This window comes from Syngnathoides biaculeatus, chromosome 11, assembly GCF_019802595.1.
Source record: "Syngnathoides biaculeatus isolate LvHL_M chromosome 11, ASM1980259v1, whole genome shotgun sequence".
Taxonomy (NCBI): domain Eukaryota; kingdom Metazoa; phylum Chordata; class Actinopteri; order Syngnathiformes; family Syngnathidae; genus Syngnathoides; species Syngnathoides biaculeatus.
Window position 1 is genome coordinate 23,005,085 of NC_084650.1, and position 19,247 is coordinate 23,024,331.

The following is a 19,247-nucleotide window of genomic DNA, read 5'->3' on the forward strand; positions in this document are numbered from 1 at the left end:
ATCATGCAGGGATCTCATTTGACGTCCTCGAAAAATGATGAGAGACGCAAGAAAGCTTTGTGAATGTTGCAACATTGCTTACTATACATATATGTCACACTTTCTGGGGCATAATTTGCATTATACACGTCAAAAAACATACTGAAAAGCAAAAGGTGTACCACGGGGACGGTCGCAAAGACGGTCGTGGCATATGTAACAACGCGTTTACGGCACCGATGCATGGACGCGGAAGTGAAGCTTTCGATTGAAAAGCAATTGAAAAATGTAAAACCAGGTTGACCAGAAGAAAGAAAGAAAAAGACAAATGGCAAAAGGATGGTTTCATTTCTTAGTGAAATGCAAGGCAAGTACCCGTTCATTGTAAAACTAACTTTTGACGCCATGTCGGGGGACCTGAGACAAAGCTAAATGTAACATTAGTCTACTTCACAAACTTAACATTAGCGCTGTAGGCTTTTCATTATATATATATATATATATATATATATATATATATATATATATATATATATTTCATACTGTCAAATCTTCCCACACTAAGTTTTCTGTTCATGATTTGGCAGCCAGGCAGGGCGAAGATGTGGGACTTTCAAGCGACAGGTGGAGTACAGCTGCCTAATTACATGGTCTAAAAGTCACTATCATGTCACATCCAAATTTAAGCATGACTTCGTTGAGTTTTGCTGTCTGCACAGTTGAGCTTTAGTCTACAGCGCTAGCTTCTGTTAAGCGGCACAAACTTGATTGCTCAGCGAAGTTGTCAACATGGCTTGAGATACGCTTGGCGTCGTGCATGCCGCATGTACTACATACATATTGGTGGGTGTAATTCTGTGGCTTGGTTCATGTTCCATGAGGGAAAATGGTGCCTTGCGGGGACTTGCATTTGCAATTCACATACCCCTTTTTGAGTTGGCGCTCAACGATCGTTTCTTTGGCGCAGGTAGAAATAGGCTGCATCGCCCGGTCCTGTGTCCTCCCTTATTCCTCCCTGTAATGAAGTTCCTAATAATACTGGTCCAGCAGTGCATGGGGGAGTGTGTAAATTCACATTTATTGGAGACATACACTAAAAAAAGCATCATTTCTCATTTACCTGATGCTGTGTTACTGACATTGTATTGGTCTGCTGTCACGTTTCATCTACTGCTGTTGATGAAACACATCAGGGACAGCAAACCTCTCCAACGCATTGCAAAATTTACAGAATAAAAAGTAAAAGATGAATCATTTCAAAACCTTTTTGGTATATGCGACATAACCAGTACAAATGAGTTTGACAAAAACGATTTTACCAAGAAGGAAAATAAAAATAAAAAGCTGCAAATTTTGCAAAAAGACATTTGAAATCCACATAGGGAAATTTGTTACAGTCTGATAAAATCAAGGTTGAATTTTTGGCATGACATTTGAAAAGCTAAGTTTCGGATCAAACAACGCCGCCCATCACCAAAAGAGCACCACACCTGCAGTAAAGCATGCAGTATCAGCATCACGCTTTGGGGGTGCTATGCTTCCACTGGAACTGGATGTCTTCATGTTAATCAAGGTGGAGTGAATTATGAAAAGTTCATAAAATGTTAGCACTAAACTTTCAGGCTTCTGCTGGAAAACTGTGCTTTGCATGGTAGCAGGTGTTTGTTGACTCTTATTAACCACAACTCTGAATGTGCTTATTATTTCTTAGTTGTTTATTTCTACTTTCCCACCCGAATAATGTTTTTTTTATGGAGTTGTCCAGGTTATATGTCACATTAATAGTGGGAAAAGTTTTGGAATGATTTTACTTCGACATTGATTTATATATTTAAAAGAATAGAAACTTTTACAGGGTGTGTAGACTTTCCCACCGCAGAATAGCCTCCTGCTTCATCATGATAAGTCCCAACTGATTTATTGCACTTTTTTTTTTACAGCTTGAGTTTCTTTTTTAGTGCTCCAAAATCTTTAAGATGTTCCCGGTGGGAAAGAAGACGCCAGATAGAACAGCGTACATTTTTACTCCAGTCGTTGAACTTCACGTGTACTCCTGAGTCAGTTTTCGCACCATTCCCTGTTCAAATCAATCAGCCGTCTCACCTCACACTAAATTGTGAATACATTACAATACACTATCTCTCTAAAGCGGAAGTTGTAATTATACATGAAGTAAGATGAACGTGGGATGTTGTTCAATGAGTCTCAAGGGCATTCAGTGACAGCAGGAATACATCCTCAGCTGGATCTGTGAAGGATGCACTTCATCTTGGACATGGTCGCCCTCGTCCTCATACCCTCAGCTTCTTCGTCCTGTCTGCCGGCGCATGAGACCAGATGGGCACTCAGTAAGGCAAGACAATGTGGACTGATAATTCACGCAGTGTGCACAGGAAGTGTCCTTTCCAATTTAAACTCAACTTGTTTGTTATTACGAAGAGGTTACACTGGAGGCTATCCGAGTTGTTTATCCATCGTCGCCTGTTGGCCTGAATCGCATCTGTTTAGCATATGGAGTTGAGGAAAAAAGGGCTCTCCGCTGTGCGAAATGACCAATTAAGAAAACCTGTTTTTCCACCTGATACAATTTGTTACGGAAAACCGCCGCATGTGTCCTCCCTAAACCGGTCCTCCTCTACCATTACCATGCAGCCACCCACTTGGATGGACGCCACCGAGGGAAAGCTTGATGTGTTTCAAAACTCAAAAGGGGCCAATCAGATTAGACCAACATCGGCTCTTTTTTGGACATCCCCAAGCTTTCTTGCCATCTTTTGCCAATCCGTTGCCATGATGGATTGAACAAGGGCAGAGAGTTGTGTTCATGCAAAATGTTGACTATCCATTGCCTCTTTTGTGCGGATGTGAGAGCCTGCAGCTATCTTCATTATTGCTCTTCCAGTCAAATGAAAGCATTGCAGACGGCGGTGCTTGTGTTGTAAACAGACGCGACATGCTTCAACAGACTTGAGACATAATGCTCCCTTAATTTTAATCTCATTATTCCCTACAGTATTTGGAAGAAAACATTGCAACACCTAACATTTGCACTTACAAGAAGTGAAAATGGAGGTAAAAATGGTCCCATTATTACAGTTGTAATAGTTTACACTCTTCTGTTTATGTATAAAAGATGTTGGGAGTGTTTTTTTCCCCTAATTCCAAAGGTGTGTTTAAAATTTTCAACAGCCAAACTATTATAGGGCAGCTAAGACCACTCCAAAAACACAAAAATCATAAATCTTCCTAAAATAAGCATAGCGACGCTACTATTTTTGTCCATTTTAAACTAGAATTTTTGTTTTCTTGGTACATGTCAGAATTGTAACATTCACTTATAATTTTAGTCATAATTCAACCCCGTTGTTGTTTATTTGTTTTTTTGGGGGGACCAGGGGGTTCAGTGTAAACTTCCAGAACAACAACTTTTTTTTTTCTTTTTTTTTCACCATTTTCCTTCACAGGTGTTTGATGGGGTTGGTGTCAGAGCTCTCGAGTTCTTCCATGCCAAACTCGTTCAACCATGATTGTCAAGATGAAGAATTAATTTTCAGGGAGGAATACCAGTTGGGATCAATCACCTCAATTGTTGAAGTACTTAATTAGGTGTCCCAAAACGTCCCAAAACCTGTGTCCATATGGTGTCGTTCTCTTCTGCTTGGTTTTGGAACCCTTTCCCTCCCCCAAAAATCCACCCCCCCCACACACACACACACACATCGCTGGGAAAACAACAGCTTCACTGTACGCCCAAAACGAGGTCCTTCCAGAAAATGTAGTGGAATTAAAGTGTCAGAAACTCATCCATGCAGGAGAGTCGCATATTCCTTCGTTCTTTCCCAGAGCTTTTTGCAACACGAATGCGAGGCGAGGATTTCTTTTTAGGGGAAGTAAAATCACAGCTGGCGGAGATGAGTGGTTTTTGTGTCTGTGAGCGTCACCACATAGGGAGGCAGTCCAAAGAGGATTAGCTCAGTATAAAAAGCCATTTATTTGTGTCTGTATACAGTATTTCCTCTATGTATCAACAGTGCTCTATATACATTAGAAGTTCTTATGTGTTTTAAGCCGCTGTGTGTGGTGGCATGCGGTTTTGCATTCGACGCTTGCCGGTCGAGACGCCACTGTGTTTAGTCTGCAGGCTGAAGAAAGCTGGCTCGGCGAGGATAAGTGGATCACTTTGTGACCACCTATCAGCAGACGACATCATTGCTTTCGCTTTCACTTTGTTGGCGAGCTGGTCGTTAGTGCGTTGTGGCCATTCGGACTTGCACAGTCGGCAAGTTGCATGAGTGGAAGACGTTGGGACCTGGTGTCAGTGCCCAACAGTGCAAGGGGAATATGCTGTACAGTAACTGGTTTTGTTATTTCAATAATTATTGTAGTCTTTAGTTATTGCTTTCTTAACAAATAAAGCTGCTGCCATCCGTTTTGTAGACAATACTTCATCATCATCAGATGTGAACCGGAGCCTATTGCCAGCCAATCGAATTAAATTTGTGTGTGTGAAGCCTGTGGTTAAAGAAACTGATTTTGTTGAAGCACAGGCTACCTTTGTAATAACATTATCTTCTCATAAATGGAATCAATATGGTTGCTCGGTGAAGAAGTGCCTTGGGAGGGAGTTTGGGTTGAATGTTGGGCAATGTGTCAGTGCGTCACATATGCAACATAAGATTCTTTAATTCTCTTTTAGCTAAGGGCAGTCGCCGAACGATAAGTGGCGGAAGAGTGGACAGCTAAACACGGGCAGGAAGCCCAGCACTCCGGTGAGGCGGAATGAGCTTGCATGAGCTAGCCGGTTCCGAAAACGGCTTTGTGTTTGCGGGAAAGGACATAAGGTGAATGACGTACGATATTACAGATCCTTTGGGTATTTTTGAAGAAACACATGGAGCTGTTTTAATTTTTTTTTTCAAATGCATTATCCCTCCTTTAAATCTACTCTGATTCCTTTAAATCTGTCTCCTTTAATAATTGACCTTGTGTATATTACTGTTTTCGTAGCATTCCGTCCTTTTTAAAAACCAACGAGTTGCATTAGTCCTCTGTAATCTGGTGTTTTTTTTTTTTTTTTTTGTGATATCATTATTATCCCCCACCTCTACCAATGAATAGGCTTTTAAGGGGATTTGTCATAGAATAAGACTCACTAAACGTGGCAATGGAATTGATGTATTCTCGGGGCCCTGGACATGACCCTGCAAAATTGATTTGCTAGCACCCACGATGACTTTTTTTTTTTTTTTTAATCAGTCCTGCTGCCAGTTTCATTTTTTTAAAGCCTTTTATTTGATTTGTATTGCCTACAGATATTTTAACAAGAGTATCGTAGATCAGATCTAAAAGCTTGCATTTCTTCACAAGACCCCAAATTAAGCATCACCCTGTGACTAAACTCTCAACAGGGTAGAATCAACGTGAACCCAAAAGCGTATTTGTTTAGTGACCGTCTGAAAAACTGTAATTTGTTACTGTTATCACATTTCCTGCATTTCTATTTTGCTCGGCCCCCTGAACGTTTCCCACCATTTTCCTTTGATTAGATGCACATCTGTCTCCCATTAAAACTTCCACAAGCACATCCAGGGGCTGCCTCAGAGCTGGTTGGGAGTTGGGGTTCTTTCCCCCTATCCTTTTCTTATGTGGCCAAGGCCGAGTTAAGCCCCTCGAAAATGTTTGACCCATGGAAAACGTGTCGTCTGCCGAGAATATGTAGATCTTTTTTCATCAACACAATCCACGTGAAGCAACTTTTTACTCACTCCCACTGGTTTCACTCTATAATAGTCCAGTATCAGCAAGATTTTTATTCATGTATTTAACCGGCGGGAATATTCTTTTCACCTACAGTTATAGTCTGTCTCTTGCTGCCCAAGACAATCGCCCCCCCACCCCACCCCCCACAAAACTCTGCTCAGCGTCTGGGAATGAAGTTATAATGAGACTTCCATCCCTTTTGTAGCTCGAATGTCCAAGCAGAGGTGTAGCCAGCCAATTATTCGGAACCAAATTGTCCAGGCACAAGTGGAGAGGTTTTTTTTTTATTACTTTTCTAAAAATGCCTTTATTATTTAATTCATTTTTTCCGATTTTAAGGATGTTTCTTCAGTAACTAAACTCACTAATGCCTCACATGAAGGGAGAGGAATCATGAAGGTAGTCAAAAGGAATTATAATTGAAAATATTATCGCTAAAATATAGTTCAGTGGCATCTCGATATATCAGACTATTATTACATTGCAGCTCTTTTTCAAAGGCCATATAAACTCACATTACTGTACCAAATTATTGTTTTATAGGGTTGTTTTCATGACCGAAAATGCCCATAAAAGATTGACAGTGCTGACCATGTTCAGAAATGGCACCACGGAATGCCTCCATTTCCGTGGGGTCCATTTATTTTGGCAGAATAATTCTGTGATAGTTCCTGACCAGTCAGACAGACCCCATGCTCTGTTACTGCTTTGGGGTCCAACTAGTCACAACCTTGAACGTATCAGACAAAAACAGCTGTGGGTAATGAGCCACATGCTGCTTCATCAAGTCGAAAGACAAATGTATCATTCCATGATCACATGCATCAGCCTCTTGTGGAATATTTCCAAAACAAGAGACCATTTACCATACTTCTTGATGTCATATCACGTATGGCGCATGCCGGTCCTTTCACATACGCTCGTCACGTCAACTTCATATAATGACAACATTTCCGCCAGAGACGGGGGGAATAAGATGGGACATAATTGCTAGTTATCATGTATCCAAATGTTTCAAGTAAAAATACAAAAGGAAAAGAAAAGCAAACATTTTCACACTGCAGTGGGCAGGGCTCACCATAAGGCCACAGAAATAGACATGGACAAAGAAAAGCAGAGTGGGCGGCTGCTTGGCAAGGACAATAGGAAGTGATTTTGTCTGCTCTTTTGGATTCCAGAGAGGAAATGACACAGTGTGGAAAGCCTCAGAGGCCTTGAATCCCACACTGTTTGGCCATGCGGGCTCAACCCCGAAGAAGTAATAATCCCCGGCACTCTCTGCCAAGGGGAAGGGGATACAAAAATCAATAATGCACGCGTTGTGCACCTTTTTCACAGCGTCGGTGTGATGCACGGGGCGCAATTACTGTAACGTGTGGGCCGAGCCGGGAATGTCCGGGTGAGGTCAGCGGGGAAAATATGCACGTACCACGCACTAAGCAAGCAAACCTTCCATCTCAAACATTTCCTGGCCTGAAACACACAGCGGGCAGGTCTCTCTTGCGAATCCAGTAAAGGATTTTTTCTTTTTTTTTTTTTTTTTCAAAATACAGAGAAAATCAAATCGCGAAAATATAACAGTAAATCTCATGTCAGCTTGAAACACTGGTTCAAGTCACGCAACTACTATATAAAAAAAAAAAAAATGAGTTTCATCGCATACTTGCACAAGTGGGCAAATATATCCTACTAATAAAGTTCTACTAGGTATCTTCAACCACTTCACTAAATAATTCAGAGATGAGATCATAGTTTTACCTCACTAGTAACATGGAGTTGTTTTACTAGTCTGTTCAATTCATCCCATTAGTTATTGTAATGATCTCTCTTACAAAAGAGAACAAATGTGGAATGACTTTAACGCCAATAATGAGTACATTGAATAAATCCTCAAAGGGCTTTACACACTCAGTGTTGCATCTTAGCAACTGTTACTATATTAAACAAATTAATTTATCTTTCTTTTTTTTTCCTGTGCTCAGGATTGTGCCACCTGAGATACACCTCGGTTAGCAAGATTACCACTGTTGTGTGTGTTTACGGCTATTAAAAAAGCTCACCACCACTTTGGCGTCTGAAGTGCATTCAAAATTATGATTGATTTATTTCCAAAAATACTTCGACGATAGCCGGGACAGGCTCCAGCACGCCTGCGACCCGAGTGAGGATAAGTGCTATGTAAATTGGATGCATGGATGTTGGCACAGTTGTTTGAGCTTGAGGTTAATTTCAACATGTTTATCTGCTGATGCTCCACTGAAAGTCTTCAAAAGTTCTTTGAGGGTGGATAAAAGCGAGGAAGGCCACATGGAATGTATTAGTCTTCACACCCAGTTTCATACTGGCGCGCTACCACGTTTTATCATCTCAGATTCATGGCACGGACATATCAGCTCTTCACATGGCCCCCCTGCCACGGCAGACCACGCATGTTGTCATTTGGGCCCGTCACCGGAGCCTAATTGTCTGCTTTTTTTTTTTGGGGGGGGGGGCAAAAAACAATCACTTGTCTGCAAACTTTCTTTATCTTTTCTTAAATGCGTTGCAACAGGCCGTCTGACAATTAGCCAACTGAAACGCTGCAGCTGGCTGTAACCAACCTTATAAGCAATGCTCTAAAGTACAGTATTTTCTATTTTTTGTCTACAAATGTTCATACAGACATATTGATTTAGAAATATCTAAGCCTTTCATCTTATTATGATGTGTTTTCATCAAGTAAACAAAATTTTAGCATTGCATAAGTGTACTTTGGGTACATTTATTTGAATACTAAGTAAATCTTTAATTGTAAGGCTTGTGTTTACACAGAGAGCATTTTCAGGCTCCTCCCGAGTTGTCTTTTTATTGTTCTTCTTCCTTTTCAACTTTCCTTTCTTCTTGTCCTACTAGGGGTCATCAATGCCCATGTTCTGCATCCTCCTCTTGAACACCCCCCACCCTCAACACATCCATCAACCTTCTCTTCGGTCTTCCTCTCGCTCTTTTACCTGGCAGCTCTTTCCTCAAGGCCCCGTCACACCATGACGTTCTGGTCAGCGTTCTATAGCGTTTCAGGAAACATTGGTAGTCGCCCATGGTCGCCGGGATAGCTCCAGAAGAGCGTTGTTTGAACGCTAGTGAACGTCAATGATCGCTGGGAATCGGCGGAGAACACCGGTCCGGGAAAAAAAGTTTTGAACATGCAGAAAAGTTCTCACTGAGACCAGCGTTCATCAACGTTGAATTTTAAACATTGCAGAAGGTTCAAGAACATCTGTGGAACGTTTTACTAAGGTTCACCAAGCGTTGCACACGTTTGGCTATCGTTAGTCAGTCGTAACTCTTGCTTTACTTGGTTGTTACTTAATCGTTTGCTTTGCAGTGAACGACTCACTGGCGACCTGTCAACGACCACTGAACAATCCCCTAGCGCACACAGCGTGTAACTAAAGTGAAACGAACGTCGTTTGGCGTCCACTGAGCGTCATTCGAGCATTTCCTGAACTTCCATGCATATGGGTATATAAAACGATGCTTTATAAGCAAGGTCCATTTAATATTAAGGTACAGGAGAGAGCACCTCCTATGGAAGATCCAGAAAGCAGCAGTTCGTTTTGGCGGAATAACTCCACAAACTATCTTCAACAGCCCGATCCAAGATCCTGCAATCCTTTCTCTGCTTCTTTTGTCTCTTTGTCGGACCATCCTCACTGGGGTTTGCAAGGTGTTTAGGGTCCCCAGGGGGTGTCACACGGTGCGTGACTTCACGGACGTGCTCTTCGTCCTGCTGTTGTTTTTCCTCCAAACACATTGCTCGTGATGAAAGAGGCTTAGCTTTCTTACTAGCAGCGCTAGTTGCTGATGTCCGCGGCCTAACTTTTTTTCTTCTCGGCGGCATGATGCTCACTGTTCTAACTCACGGCAACAACTGAAGTGACTATGAACTTTCCAACGTTTTAGTGCCGGTTCCACTGTAAAAATTACACGCCAGCAAAACGCTTTTCTGTCGTTATACACCCATTGGTCACACGCTCAACACGCTCGTCTTACATTGACAAATCCCTCGTCGCGCCCCAATGACGCGTTTGCACACGCTAATGTAACGGGATATCTTATTTGGGCGCTGTTACATGCTTTTCGTGCATTAGACACACGTTAAGTCACGCGTTAGACACACATTAATCACACGCCAGATGTGTCATCCGCGTTTGAGAACGCTGAAATATAGAACGATTGAAATGTTCAGAGGACGTTGACCAGAACTTCTACAAATACACTCACTCTCGAAGTTTTCTCACCTTAACTTTGTCTGAAAAGCATCTAACCTCGACTGTCCCTGTGATGAGCGGATTTTTTATCTTTTCCAACCTGCTCACTCCTAGAAAGAAGCTCACCGTGTTCATTTCCGCCACCTCTGGCTCTGCTTCTGATTGTCTCTTCAGGTGTTCTACTTTAATCCGTACATGATGGCTAACCTCACCACTGTGGGATCATCTTTGGCCTGACTCCTAGCAGAGATTCCTCTCTGACACAACAGACCTGAGACCTTCCTCCACCCATTACATTTTTTCCATCTCCTTACAGCTGAACTGTTGACCCAAAGGTCACAACAGTATTTTCGTGACCGACACAAATCCGGCACTGGGCTTGGTATAATGTTGCAGCCAAACCAGGGGTGAACTTACGCATTGACCTGATTATATATAAAGTCAAATTGGAGCAAAATGGCATCTCCAGGACATTCTTAACTAACTCTTCCTTTACAATAATAATTATTCTTCTTTTCCGTTTGGCTTGACCCATTAGGGGTCACCACAGCGTGTCATCTTTTTCCATCTAAGCCTATCTCGTGCATCTCCTCTCTAACACCCACTGTCCTCATGTCCTCCCTCACCACATCCATCAACCTTTTCTTTAGTCTTCCACTCGCTCTTTCTCCTGGCAGCTCCATCCTCAGCACCCTTCTACCAATATAATCACTCTCTCGCCTCTAGACATGTCCAAACCATCGAAGTCTGCTCTCTCGAACTAAAACATCCATCTTTGGCTGTCCGTCTAATGAGCTCATTTCTAATCCTTTCCAGCCTGTTCACTCGAAGCAAGAACCTCAGCATCTTCATTTCTACTACCTCAAGTTCTGCTTCCTGTTGTTTCTTCAGTGCCACTGTCTCTAATCCGTACATCATGGCCAGCCTCACCACTGTTTTATAAACTTTGCCCTTATTGTTATTATTTATGTCGCCACAGCTGCTGGGGCACAGTCCTATGTAAGTCTGGTTGGCACTCTGAGAATACTTTTGCTGTCAAGACTACTGGCACCAAATGTCAAGTGAAATTAGAGAAAAGAAAAGAAATTCATCCGTCCATATTTTTGTTCTCGTGTTCCCACTATGCACGTTTCATTCAAATGAGTGGTGCAAATTTCAAGTAATCCTTAACGAACACTTTTACAATCCAGCCCGCGTTTGCACTTGGAGGCAGCGAGGACGAAAAGTGGAAACTCGCCACTCTGAAACGAAGAGGCAGTCAAAACACATCAAATTATGAAATGGCTCATTGTTATATCAGTGCATATTTTTTTATGATCGTGAGCTCCAAATGAAATGATAACATCTGCACGCACACAATCATTTGTAACATATTTATGAGGAACGGGGCCAACTTGCCCTATTGCTTGTTTTTGTAAGGTCATATTTCCTGACTGTCTGGCACTTTTCTGAGGTTTGCTAAGTGTTTGCAAGGTCCAAGTAAAACAAAGAGGACCATGGACCACTGCCTCAGCCCACCATCCCAGCTATCTGCTGATCTCAGCCCAGATCCTGTCCAGACAATACGCTACTTTCCTCTACTACACCAATCCAAACACGGGCCCATTATATGGCGGCCGGGTGCGAGGCTTAGGGTCGAAAAACAAAAAGAAAGGAGAGAGAGAGAGAGAGAGAGAGAGAGAGAGAGAGAGAGAGAGAGAGAGAGAGAGAGAAAAGAGCGAGAGAGATCAAAAAGGAGGTTGTCGTGTTTTCTGTTCCCCCGCCCCCTCAAAAAAAATATTGCATTCTTAATGAATTTGTCAGCACATTCAAGGATTATTTGGAATTTATTATTTAAAAATCTCTCCATTTTCGAGATCATCTCATCGTTGTGCGCTGCAGCTTATCCCGACTGACTTTGGGCGAGAGGCAGGGTACATCCTGAACTGGTCATCAGCCAATCACGAGGCCCACACCCAACTAGTCGCATCACTCTCACGCCTGGACAGTTTTTAGCGTCTTTGAACCTAACGTGCGTTTTGGCAATGTGAGAGGAGAAAACATAGACACCCCCCCCCCCCCCCCCCAGAAACATACACTCTAAAACAAAATGTTTAAACTATGAGCCAGATGTGCTTTACCAAAAAAAAAAATGAAAAATTTAAAATACACGCAAAGGAAAACGATTTACTGTGTAGTAATTAAAGTGTGCATTCTATGCAATACCCACAGTACATGAAAGCATGTAATGTAAATCCACCTCAGGTGGAGAAAAAAAAAGTACGTTTTTGTTGTTGTTGACATAATCATCTTCTTTTCAATGGGCTCAAATATATATATATATTTTTAATTAAAAAAAAAAGTTGAGGAAATGGACAACAGTCTGCAGTCTCTGCGGACCAGTGCCCTGCTGATGGCAGCCAGTTGGAGGCGGCGAACTCCGTCCTGCTCGGCTGCTCCCGGACAGAATCTCAAAAACCAATGAGGTCAAGTCCTAGCTGAGAATCTGAAGTCTGACAAAACCAAAGCTCTTTTTCTTTGATACAGACTGCTGCACTTCTTATTTTAAAGCTTTTACAGAGGAGAGGTGAAAGTGGGCATGAAGCAGACCAACTTAAGCCATTGTAGGAACTAAATGCGCCTTTTTTCACAACAGTCTGTTGGCTCCTTTGAGTCTGCTTCCCAACACTATGCAGCATGACAAAGTAGCGCAGAGCAATACATTCACACAGCCAGTAAGAAGTTCCCGGTGGGTATTTCCGAAAGTGCTTTGGCGCATTTTGGATGTGGGGACAGCCGAGCTGAATACTTCCTTGTTGTTTACAGGGCAGGCGGCCAACCGCCTTATCAGTCCCGATGTTGTCTCTTTTAATTCCTGTCCTCTTGCTTCCTTGAAGAATAGATGGGTCTGATGAACATTTTTTTTAAATCGTTTATTTTGGATGGAATTTGCAGAAAAGATGCCCGTGAGTGATTGTCATGCTTCTGGCATGTAACTTAACTTCTGGAAATTATATAAGAATGCGCGAATAAAGTAGTCACGAAAACCCGGCTAGGCAGTACACAAGATTGAAAACTATTTATTCAACATAACTGGAAGAAGTGGAAAAAAAGTTGGACAGTGTTTATAAGTACTTTGCACTCCCCTCTTTAAATGAATCAATTCATTGGGGGCAAAAATATGTCATGTCTTACTTTGTTAGTATAAAAACTTGGTATTTTAACAAGGGTGTGAAGACTTTTTATATAGCCACTGGATGTTTTTCCTTGTCAGAGTCTTTCTTTTTTTCCTTTTCCCCCTGTTGACATGAAAATGATTAGCGGAGATGAGTTATCTGTTTTTGCCGATTAAGTCGTAACGTGGGAGAGAGCCATCGCATCATAAATTCACGAGGAGGCGCAAAAGCATCCTGTGCTGAATTTCTACGGGATATCTTCAATCGATTGTGCAAGAGCCAAACTACACTTTTAACACAATGGAGCGTTGAGTTATGGGAGATGACGGGTGACCGTGTCACGTGTTGGTTTGGGGTGGAGGACACGGAAGGTGGGTGGGTTCAAACTAGCAATCTCATGGGTGGAGACGGAGGACAGTGTCTTGTTTGGCAGTGTAAGATAGGTGTGAATTTGTCGGCCATTTTCCCCAAGTCACATCCAACGGGCATCAACAGGATGATGCTTCCCTTTCAACGTCAACACCATCCCTTCCTCCTCCTCCCCCTCCCCCTCCTCTTCCTGCTGGTCACTGAGTGCCATCAAGTGCAGACTGTGCTGACTTCACTTCGGGGAGAATTTTTATTTTTTTATTTTTAAATCAACCACGTGTGATTCTTTTCAAACTATTCCAGAGAAATCAAGTGCGGTTACATAACGTGTGGGCTGCATTTTCACTCTCCTCGCAAAAATATTCGAAGCAGACAATGTTCCGAAAAGGGGTCCGATAGGTCTGAAAGATGTTCAGGGTTTATTAGATAATAAAGGGCCACATGCGATATGCAGATTCAAAGCCGCAAGTATTAAAGCATGCAGACAGTGACGTTTCGGTTCCCACTCAGTTCCGGTGTGAATATAAGTCAGAATCAACCATCTCCAGGAGGAGAAAACGTATGTGAACCCCAATTTCTGTATACATTGGTGAAAAACTGTAGCTTGAGCATTCAAATCACAAGATAAGGCGGCACAGTGAAAGACTGGCTAGCACATGTGCCTCACAGTTCTGAGGACCGGGGTTCAAATCCTGCCCCGCCTGTGTGGACTTTGCGTGTTCTCCCTGTGCATTTGTGGGTTTTCTCCCGGGTTCTCTGGTTTCCTGCGTGCATGGTAAGTTCATTGAAAACACTTCGTGTTGAAAATGTCTCGAATGGCCCTTAAGTAAAAGCAAGCCCCAAGCAAACCCTCAACCAGATGTGTCGACCACATCAAAAGCACGATGGACCAATTGAGTCTTTTCTTTGAGTGATACTGTCATGATCTGAGTTTAGGTTGACTTTGTTCAAATTAGATTGAGTTTCATTTCATTTTAGATCAGGTTTTCCGGTGTCCCTTGTTCATGACTCGTCTATTTGTCCGGTTTTCCGCTCCAGCTGTTCTAGTCAGTCCTGTTCCGTGTATCTGCCAATCAGCTACTTCCAGCCACTTGTGTCTTGTCCAGTTCTGCCTTGTTGTATCTATCTATCTATCTATCTATCTATCTATCTATCTATCTATCTATCTATCTATCTATCTATCTATCTATCTATCTATCTATCTATCTATCTATCTATCTATCTATCTATCTATCTATCTATAGAATATGCATGCTTCCCTGCATTTGAGTCCACATTTTGCCTTCCAACACATCGGTAACTTTTAAACCTGACAAATACACGACCATGGAACTAAATTTGGATCCTGAATCAAAACAAACATCTGATTAAGCGAAATGAAATACATCTGTTGCTTGTTTTAATGTTATAGAAAAGCAGAAATGTGTACTCTGACTTTTGGAGTTTGCTTTGTTTTTCTGCTTCTTCTGAAGTGAACAAAAGACAGAGAAAGAAAATAATGTCACTCTTGTTTATACATTTCAGAATTGGGCGTTATTGGTGAAGGCAAATCAAGAGTCTGTACAGGGTTGTGACACCTCACCATTTCTGAAGATGATCTGTGAAGACTTTTCGTGTTGTACAAGTTTCAACAAAGGAGACTAGTAGCAAGCAAAGTTTCTAAATTCCCTTGGTAACCTATTATTGCAGTGGATAAAGATAGCATTTCTTGTCAGCAGCCATCGCATTCAGTCGATAGGGACCCAATGGTTGATAAACACATTCAACAGTTACATTCCAAAAAATGACTTTTTTTTTTCGAAGCAGAAAAAAAAAAAAGTCACTGGAAGCTTCACTTGTGATTCTTTCTTTCCAAGGTGCTGCCAGCGAAGGAAAAACAACCTAACAGGAGTGACAAATGATTTGCATGTTGAAATAAATCAGGACAACTTCAAAATATTTGAAGAAAAAAAATTGCCCTTCAGGCTTTGCTGTTTAGTAATGCAGAACTCTAAGGAGAGACATTATAAGGTAGTGGGGTAAAAGTGACGAGCAACACCCCCAATACAAAAAGGTTTGGTAAAGCAGCTGTAAACGCTGTCAGATTTAGAATACGTTAAAACATCCACCCATCTATCCATCAATCCGGGTGCTTGAAGCTAAACAAGTAAACAATTAATAAAAAGCTTGGACACCGTCGTGTTTTGTTCCAGCACACCAGGCGATCCAGTAAATGTTAAAACTGGCTAATGTATCCAGCACCACATTCCACGAGGTGTCTGGCACGTGGGGAGGGGGCGCTGAGTAAGAGTACATTTGCCCTTCTGCATCCCTCTGCCTCCAGGGGACTGCTATAAGCGCTAAAAACTTCATGTCTGAGGTTTCGCTTTCCTGACCCACTTAGCACGCAGGCCCACAACAGTCAGCAGCAGAAGTTGGATTCTGATGCTGCGTTTTGAATCGTAAAGTTTGGTAAAGTATTTCCACTTCTCTCTGATGTGAGGGGGACCAAAATAACACGGGGAAAAAAATGGAAAGAGAACGCAAAATAAGAGCATGTCAGTGAAAGCGACGAAGGAGCGTATGCGAGTTTGACTGCGCGTCAGGTCGTGTGATGATAACCCTCAGCATGAAAATATTTGTGCATTCAGTGAAGGGAGGAGGCCAAAAAGAGCCTTAATAAGAGATCACGTTGTTCCTTTTGGCAGCCAAAAATGTTGAGCAAGCTCTACACCAGAGACACGTGTTTGTGCTGTACGAGGCCTCCACCCACGTGTTGACTCCTCTCGCCCCGACCTCCATCGTGATATGAAGAACGCAGCGGATGATCCACTGAGATCCAACACCTGTCATTCAAGGTTGCCGTTTGACTTCTCAGTCTGTTACGATTCAAATTCTGTCCGGGTGTACAACTGGTTTGCAGGGCTCCCTCCCACGTCTAAGGTTCAGGGTACGAATCCCAGCACTGGCCTTCCTTGTGGGGTTCTCTTCACGCTTGTGTGAGTTTTTCCACTCTACAAATACGCGGCAGGTTCATTAAATATGAAATTGTCAAGGTGTTAATGGTTGAATGTCAATTTGTACCCTGCAACTGAACGGCAGCAAGTCCAGGGTGTACCCAATCTCTCCCCTAAAGTCAGCCGGAATCGAGTCGAGCTCACCCAAGACCTAACGAGCATTAAATCCAAATTGGACCAGCAATGAGAATCCATCCCAAGTGAACCATTAATATTGTTCATAGAACAAAAAGAATACATCATGTATTTACTCCTTTACACTGGTGAATCATATAATTTTGTAAAATAAAGGTGAGCTGAAGTCAAGTCAAGATTAATCAAAAATAATCAGTAAAACTGAAAAAATGATTAAAATGTGTAAATAGGACTCAAACAAGAATAAACTCACACCAAAGAAAGCAGAGGTAATAAAATTAAGAGGGTTTCCAAATATGATTAATAAGACGCCATAGAGGCAGCCCTGGCTCCGCTTTCATCATTAACATAACACTTGTGTGTCAGGAATGCGTTTCTCTTGCTGCAGGTCAAAATATGTCAAGTGCTCAAGAGGTCAAATACATCCATTCTCGGTGGCGTGCACTCCAGTGTCAGGGCCGGCTGCCGCCATGCGCACTTCTCCTCCGCGGGGTTACACGCCGACAAAGTGTGCGCATAACCGAGCCTGCTGAAAATCATGACATTTTGTACTCGTGTAAATGAATGTTTGCAGGAGCGACGTGGAGACATTTGCTTTGTGGAGAACTGTTGCTGGTTTTCTACCGTTAGAAGAGGCGGCTGCACAGGAAAAGACTGCCAGATGCTTAAGATTGCTTCCACGGCTTTTTTTTTTTTTTTTTTTTTTTTGCTTAATAGACCCCTCCACTACGCAGTTGATGGTAAATCAGATGATGTTTTCTTCTGCAATGTGCAACGGGAATTGTATTTTATTCTCTATTCCATTTATCACATTGATTCTCAAGTCACAAGTCACATCTCAGTCGCTGCTCGCGCTCCCGCCTCGAGACTTACAAAAGCTAAAGCTCTGAGAGCGATTTTTATCTTTGTGTTTAGTTGTGGTGAAGCAGCATGTGGCGCACCATCCGAGGTTATTTTGAACGTTCTGTTCTAACTAAGTCTACGCAAATGTATGTTTATGATAACGGGGTGCCTTGATTTTCTTTCAGGGGAGCATCAGAGAACCTTGTATACTGCTTGTGTTTCCAGTGTTTATTACACGATTGTCGAACATTTGGCCACACAACTTCTTGCCCTCTTCGCCCTCATCCTGTTAAATATTCTAAATCACACACGAGCGAGACTCGTCAGTGTCAAACCCAACAGGGTGGCCGGTGTGAGGAAATTCTCACTCAGTGAATTGGCACCAGGATTATCTTTCCGACATAAGCAGGAAACTAAATCTATGAGCCACATCAACAGGAAATTGAAGGGAACGTCAGTGTATACAAACTCTAAGGAAACCGCGGCCCATTCGGGTCCTCCCGGTAGAAAACATCGACGCTGACATAACTCGCGATATATTTAAGGACATCCTGACGGCCAAACAGACTCAGTGTGTCCAATGTGTGGTTAAACAGTGGCAGTCTCACAAAATAAGAGAAATGCTGGGATATTTCCTCCATAACAAACACAAGCAAAAGTACTCTAATATCTACTTCTACAACAGTTGGATTAATATTGTTACACGTCTAAAGTAAAGCACTTGTTGCTCATGTTTTGATTGTCGACGGTGATGATAATTGACTGACTGTTCACGCAAAATGAGACATACACTCACAGGGTTAGCTTAGCCAGTGAACTCAACTCACTTCAGCAGTTTGGCAGATAGTCAACAATTCTTCAATAACAGGCTTGAAGTTGTTTATTGCCACTCCCAGTTTGTTCACTGTCACAATAATAAAAAAAAGATGCACAGATTTTGCATTTTATACAACCACAAAACGTCCATTTAGATGAATGCTATAGTGTTGCAAAACGTCACAGAAGGGCTAACAATTAGCATCATTGCTGCTGCGTTATAACACTTTAAAGTATAGATATTTGAACACAAAAGATGGAGCAACACATGCAGACAGACATAACACTATAGGCATTTGTGAAAAATGACAGCACACAGCATCTTATTGAACCATGTACTTGCCTCACAGTTCTAAGGTGCCGGGTTCAATCCTGGCCTCCCTCTGTGGAGTTTGCATGTTTTCCACGTGCCTGCGTAGGTTTTTCTCCAGCCACTCTGGTTTCCTCCTGCATCCCAAAAACATGCAACATTAATTGGACACTCTAAATTGCCCTGAGGTGTGATTGTGAGTGCGACTGTTTGTCTCTATGTGCCCTGCGATTGGCTGGAAACCAGTTCAGGGTGTACCCCGCCTCCTGCCTGTTGACAGTTGGGATAGGCTCCAGCACTCCCTGAGACCCTTGTGAGGATAAGCGGCTAAGAAAATGGATGGATGGATGTATTACTGCCCCCAGGTGGCCACGATGTCCGCACTGGGAGGAGCACCACAAGGGCGATTGATTTGGAAGAAAAAAATGAATAAAATACTTTGCGATCCATTAGATTGTCTTTTTAGTTAGTTGTAAATATACAGTATTATTTTTTTTTTTGCGACACTGAAAAATCGTCTTCAAACAAATTTAATTTGTTCCGGAAGTCATGAATTTTTTTATATGTAAATAGTCAAATCCATTTCAAGCCCCCTCACCCTCACAAAAACTAAGCATTCAAAGTACATAAAGTA

At 42.3% G+C, this 19,247-nt stretch overlaps 1 protein-coding gene across 3 annotated transcripts in view; it reads right to left on the minus strand.

Moving 5' to 3' along the window:
- LOC133508364 (synaptopodin 2-like protein) overlaps nucleotides 1–19,247 on the minus strand; it is a 44,643-nt gene that overhangs the window by 23,518 nt on the left and 1,878 nt on the right. For all 3 annotated transcript variants that reach the window (XM_061834289.1, XM_061834287.1, XM_061834288.1), the window contains exon 3: nucleotides 18,315–18,750. The gene's annotated coding sequence lies outside the window, so the exon portion shown is untranslated. The remainder of the gene's footprint in view (nucleotides 1–18,314; nucleotides 18,751–19,247) is intronic.